Here is a 6,000-nt window from a genome sequence, read left to right on the forward strand (position 1 = left end):
GTGACACTTCAGTAGGTTTATACTCCATTACCAATATTATACTATGGGTTTTTTACTACTTATTTCCAGACCGTATCAGAAGCCTTATTTGCGCCCTCTGTCGGCTGTTTCTGACTTTGGAAACTTGACATCTGTCACGTGCTATCTACTGAAGATAGCCCGATATCGGACCCTAAAAAGTGCTGGATGGCGCTTGAAGGAGCGATACCGATACGGCAAAGCACGCTCTTTTCTTTCACTTTGTATTTTGCTATTAAACTCCTCGATCCTATCATGCGAATGTAAAATAGGACAAAGAAACGGTCATTTTACCCTGCTCAACACCATAGTTTTTCTAAACACAGTGTGAAGCCAGTGTTTTTTGTCCGGATAAGAAGCATACTTACCTGGCGCAGGGGCAACCTTGATCATCAAGGAGGTTCCCCAGGGCGAGGCCTTTCCATTGCACTTCGGTTGGGCTGACCCTGCGATTCCCCCAAACGTGGGGAACTCGGGCGTATAATTTATGGTAGTGGGGACTGCGTACGCGCTATCCCCTGATAATAAATACAAAAGAAAGAGTCTAGATGCCTTTGAAATAGGCCTACATTGCTCACCATGATCACATCACAAGGACCTTGGTGTCCAACAACTTCTGGCACGATAATACCACCCAGGATCGCGTCTGCTTTATTCGCGTCCAATACTGCTTGTACCGTGCGACGCTCGCGAGCGCGGAGTCGCGTATTCGCGCGGCGCCGCAATGAGTGCAGCCTAGCTACACTGGTAAGACGCGGAAAACAAAGCAAGCAGTATTTAAAGTCGTGCAGTGAAAACACATGTGAAGATTATACTTCTGCCTCGAAATGAAACTTGGAAGCAATGTTGGGGACACTAACATCATGACACACCGTTTGACCAAAAGTGCATGTAAGTTCTGCCGATGTTGTCTTTTTTCTGCAGCCTTTCTTGACTTTGTTCTGCGTCATTTTGATTTGAAATGTCGCCTTATTGGCGCGCCAGGTAAAACTGTATTTTAATTTGTTTGAATTTCAAATAATTCAGAAATTCCGAATCTTTATGGGATAACATTATCGCAATACATGGGTTTCCTTTTGTTTTACTGTACGCTTCTAATTATTCTGTCTGTAATAAACTTTTCTCTCTTTCTTCCGGGTTCTTTCTGTTTTCGGAGACAAATGGTGCCATTTTCGGTAATTTATGAGTTCATTCAACAGGCACACTCGTAATATGAGAGGCCTACTTTGTGACACGTACCCTACTGTTGACACTTAGGTTCGTGACACTTCAGTAGGTTTATACTCCATTACCAATATTATACTATGGGTTTTTTTACTACTTATTTCCAGACCGTATCAGAAGCCTTATTTGCGCCCTCTGTCGGCTGTTTCTGACTTTGGAAACTTGACATCTGTCACGTGCTATCTACTGAAGATAGCCCGATATCGGACCCTAAAAAGTGCTGGATGGCGCTTGAAGGAGCGATACCGATACGGCAAAGCACGCTCTTTTCTTTCACTTTGTATTTTGCTATTAAACTCCTCGATCCTATCATGCGAATGTAAATAGGACAAAGAAACGGTCATTTTACCCTGCTCAACACCATAGTTTTTCTAAACACAGTGTGAAGCCAGTGTTTTTTTGTCCGGATAAGAAGCATACTTACCTGGCGCAGGGGCAACCTTGATCATCAAGGAGGTTCCCCAGGCGCGATGCTCTTCCATTGCACTTCGGTTGGGCTGACCCCTGCGATTCCCCCACACGTGGGGAACGCGGGCGTATAATTTATGGGAGTGGGGGACTGCGTACGCGCTATCCCCTGATAATAAATACAAAAGAAAGAGTCTAGATGCCTTTGAAATAGGCCTACATTGCTCACCATGATCACATCACAAGGACCTTGGTGTCCAACAACTTCTGGCACGATAATACCACCCAGGATCGCGTCTGCTTTATTCGCGTCCAATACTGCTTGTACCGTGCGACGCTCGCGAGCGCGGAGTCGCGTATTCGCGCGGCGCCGCAATGAGTGCAGCCTAGCTACACTGGTAAGACGCGGAAAACAAAGCAAGCAGTATTTAAAGTCGTGCAGTGAAAACACATGTGAAGATTATACTTCTGCCTCGAAATGAAACTTGGAAGCAATGTTGGGGACACTAACATCATGACACACCGTTTGACCAAAAGTGCATGTAAGTTCTGCCGATGTTGTCTTTTTCTGCAGCCTTTCTTGACTTTGTTCTGCGTCATTTTGATTTGAAATGTCGCCTTATTGGCGCGCCAGGTAAAAACTGTATTTTAATTTGTTTGAATTTCAAATAATTCAGAAATTCCGAATCTTTATGGGATAACATTATCGCAATACATGGGTTTCCTTTTGTTTTACTGTACGCTTCTAATTATTCTGTCTGTAATAAACTTTTTTTCTCTCTTTTCTTCCGGTTCTTTCTGTTTTCGGAGACAAATGGTGCCATTTTCGGTAATTTATGAGTTCATTCAACAGGCACACTCGTAATATGAGAGGCCTACTTTGTGACACGTACCCTACTGTTGACACTTAGGTTCGTGACACTTCAGTAGGTTTATACTCCATTACCAATATTATACTATGGGTTTTTTTACTACTTATTTCCAGACCGTATCAGAAGCCTTATTTGCGCCCTCTGTCGGCTGTTTCTGACTTTGGAAACTTGACATCTGTCACGTGCTATCTACTGAAGATAGCCCGATATCGGACCCTAAAAAGTGCTGGATGGCGCTTGAAGGAGCGATACCGATACGGCAAAGCACGCTCTTTTCTTTCACTTTGTATTTTGCTATTAAACTCCTCGATCCTATCATGCGAATGTAAAATAGGACAAAGAAACGGTCATTTTACCCTGCTCAACACCATAGTTTTTCTAAACACAGTGTGAAGCCAGTGTTTTTTTGTCTGGATAAGAAGCATACTTACCTGGCGCAGGGGCAACCTTGATCATCAAGGAGGTTCCCCAGGGCGAGGCCTTTCCATTGCACTTCGGTTGGCTGACCCTGCGATTCCCCCAAACGTGGGGAACTCGGGCGTATAATTTATGGTAGTGGGGGACTGCGTACGCGCTATCCCCTGATAATAAATACAAAAGAAAGAGTCTAGATGCCTTTGAAATAGGCCTACATTGCTCACCATGATCACATCACAAGGACCTTGGTGTCCAACAACTTCTGGCACGATAATACCACCCAGGATCGCGTCTGCTTTATTCGCGTCCAATACTGCTTGTACCGTGCGACGCTCGCGAGCGCGGAGTCGCGTATTCGCGCGGCGCCGCAATGAGTGCAGCCTAGCTACACTGGTAAGACGCGGAAAACAAAGCAAGCAGTATTTAAAGTCGTGCAGTGAAAACACATGTGAAGATTATACTTCTGCCTCGAAATGAAACTTGGAAGCAATGTTAGGGACACTAACATCATGACACACCGTTTGACCAAAAGTGCATGTAAGTTCTGCCGATGTTGTCTTTTTCTGCAGCCTTTCTTGACTTTGTTCTGCGTCATTTTGATTTGAAATGTCGCCTTATTGGCGCGCCAGGTAAAAACTGTATTTTAATTTGTTTGAATTTCAAATAATTCAGAAATTCCGAATCTTTATGGGATAACATTATCGCAATACATGGGTTTCCTTTTGTTTTACTGTACGCTTCTAATTATTCTGTCTGTAATAAACTTTTCTCTCTTTCTTCCGGTTCTTTCTGTTTTCGGAGACAAATGGTGCCATTTTCGGTAATTTATGAGTTCATTCAACAGGCACACTCGTAATATGAGAGGCCTACTTTGTGACACGTACCCTACTGTTGACACTTAGGTTCGTGACACTTCAGTAGGTTTATACTCCATTACCAATATTATACTATGGGTTTTTTTACTACTTATTTCCAGACCGTATCAGAAGCCTTATTTGCGCCCTCTGTCGGCTGTTTCTGACTTTGGAAACTTGACATCTGTCACGTGCTATCTACTGAAGATAGCCCGATATCGGACCCTAAAAGTGCTGGATGGCGCTTGAAGGAGCGATACCGATACGGCAAAGCACGCTCTTTTCTTTCACTTTGTATTTTGCTATTAAACTCCTCGATCCTATCATGCGAATGTAAAATAGGACAAAGAAACGGTCATTTTACCCTGCTCAACACCATAGTTTTCTAAACACAGTGTGAAGCCAGTGTTTTTTTTTTTTTTTTTTAAGCATAATTACCTGGCGCAGGGGCAACCTTGATCATCAAGGAGGTTCCCCCAGGGCGAGGCCTTTCCATTGCACTTCGGTTGGGCTGACCCCTGCGATTCCCCCAAACGTGGGGGAACTCAAGCGTATAATTTATGGTAGTGGGGACTGCGTACGCGCTATCCCCGATAATAAATACAAAGAAAGAGTCTAGATGCCTTTGAAATAGGCCTACATTGCTCACCATGATCACATCACAAGGACCTTGGTGTCCAACAACTTCTGGCACGATAATACCACCCAGGATCGCGTCTGCTTTATTCGCGTCCAATACTGCTTTGTACCGTGCGACGCTCGCGAGCGCGGAGTCGCGTATTCGCGCGGCGCCGCAATGAGTGCAGCCTAGCTACACTGGTAAGACGCGGAAAACAAAGCAAGCAGTATTTAAAGTCGTGCAGTGAAAACACATGTGAAGATTATACTTCTGCCTCGAAATGAAACTTGGAAGCAATGTTGGGGACACTAACATCATGACACACCGTTTGACCAAAAGTGCATGTAAGTTCTGCCGATGTTGTCTTTTTTTCTGCAGCCTTTCTTGACTTTGTTCTGCGTCATTTTGATTTGAAATGTCGCCTTATTGGCGCGCCAGGTAAAACTGTATTTAATTTGTTTGAATTTCAAATAATTCAGAAATTCCGAATCTTTATGGGATAACATTATCGCAATACATGGGTTTCCTTTTGTTTTACTGTACGCTTCTAATTATTCTGTCTGTAATAAACGTTTCTCTCTTTTCTTCCGGGTTCTTTCTGTTTTCGGAGACAAATGGTGCCATTTTCGGTAATTTATGAGTTCATTCAACAGGCACACTCGTAATATGAGAGGCCTACTTTGTGACACGTACCCTACTGTTGACACTTAGGTTCGTGACACTTCAGTAGGTTTATACTCCATTACCAATATTATACTATGGGTTTTTTTTTTTTTTATTTCCAGACCGTATCAGAAGCCTTATTTTCGCCCTCTGTCTGCTGTTTCTGACTTTGGACACTTGAAATCTGTCACGTGCTATCTACTGAAGATAGCCCGATATCGGACCCTAAAAAGTGCTGGATGGCGCTTGAAGGAGCGATACCGATACGGCAAAGCACGCTCTTTTCTTTCACTTTGTATTTTGCTATTAAACTCCTCGATCCTATCATGCGAATGTAAAATAGGACAAAGAAACGGTCATTTTACCCTGCTCAACACCATAGTTTTTTCTAAACACAGTGTGAAGCCAGTGTTTTTTTGTCCGGATAAGAAGCATACTTACCTGGCGCAGGGGCAACCTTGATCATCAAGGAGGTTCCCCCAGGGCGAGGCCTTTCCATTGCACTTCGGTTGGGCTGACTCCTGCGATTCCCCAAACGTATTGGGAACTCGGGCGTATAATTTATGGTAGTGGGGACTCGCGTACGCGCTATCCCCGATAATAAATACAAAAGAAAGAGTCTAGATGCCTTTGAAATAGGCCTACATTGCTCACCATGATCACATCACAAGGACCTTGGTGTCCAACAACTTCTGGCACGATAATACCACCCAGGATCGCGTCTGCTTTATTCGCGTCCAATACTGCTTGTACCGTGCGACGCTCGCGGAGTCGCGTATTCGCGCGGCGCCGCAATGAGTGCAGCCTAGCTACACTGGTAAGACGCGGAAAACAAAGCAAGCAGTATTTAAAGTCGTGCAGTGAAAACACATAAGAAGATTATACTTCTGCCTCGAAATGAAACTTGGAAGCAATGTTGGGGACA

General features: G+C 44.0%; 5 non-coding genes across 5 annotated transcripts; all 5 read left to right on the forward strand.

The window, feature by feature from the left end:
* The first annotated feature begins 378 nt into the window (after positions 1 to 378).
* LOC140167085 (U1 spliceosomal RNA) lies at positions 379 to 539 on the forward strand. Its single transcript, XR_011860945.1, has one exon. It is a non-coding gene; the product is annotated as a U1 spliceosomal RNA (small nuclear RNA).
* A 1,119-nt stretch (positions 540 to 1,658) lies between these two features.
* On the forward strand, positions 1,659 to 1,822 carry LOC140167099 (U1 spliceosomal RNA). Its single transcript, XR_011860958.1, has one exon. It is a non-coding gene; the product is annotated as a U1 spliceosomal RNA (small nuclear RNA).
* Positions 1,823 to 2,945: 1,123 nt separating this feature from the next.
* LOC140167076 (U1 spliceosomal RNA) lies at positions 2,946 to 3,106 on the forward strand. The gene has a single exon (XR_011860937.1). It is a non-coding gene; the product is annotated as a U1 spliceosomal RNA (small nuclear RNA).
* Positions 3,107 to 4,223: 1,117 nt separating this feature from the next.
* On the forward strand, positions 4,224 to 4,387 carry LOC140167068 (U1 spliceosomal RNA). The gene has a single exon (XR_011860929.1). It is a non-coding gene; the product is annotated as a U1 spliceosomal RNA (small nuclear RNA).
* A 1,121-nt stretch (positions 4,388 to 5,508) lies between these two features.
* Positions 5,509 to 5,672, forward strand: LOC140167100 (U1 spliceosomal RNA). Its single transcript, XR_011860959.1, has one exon. It is a non-coding gene; the product is annotated as a U1 spliceosomal RNA (small nuclear RNA).
* Positions 5,673 to 6,000: the final 328 nt, after the last annotated feature.

The sequence above is a fragment of the Amphiura filiformis genome, chromosome 12, assembly GCF_039555335.1.
Source record: "Amphiura filiformis chromosome 12, Afil_fr2py, whole genome shotgun sequence".
Classification (NCBI taxonomy): domain Eukaryota; kingdom Metazoa; phylum Echinodermata; class Ophiuroidea; order Amphilepidida; family Amphiuridae; genus Amphiura; species Amphiura filiformis.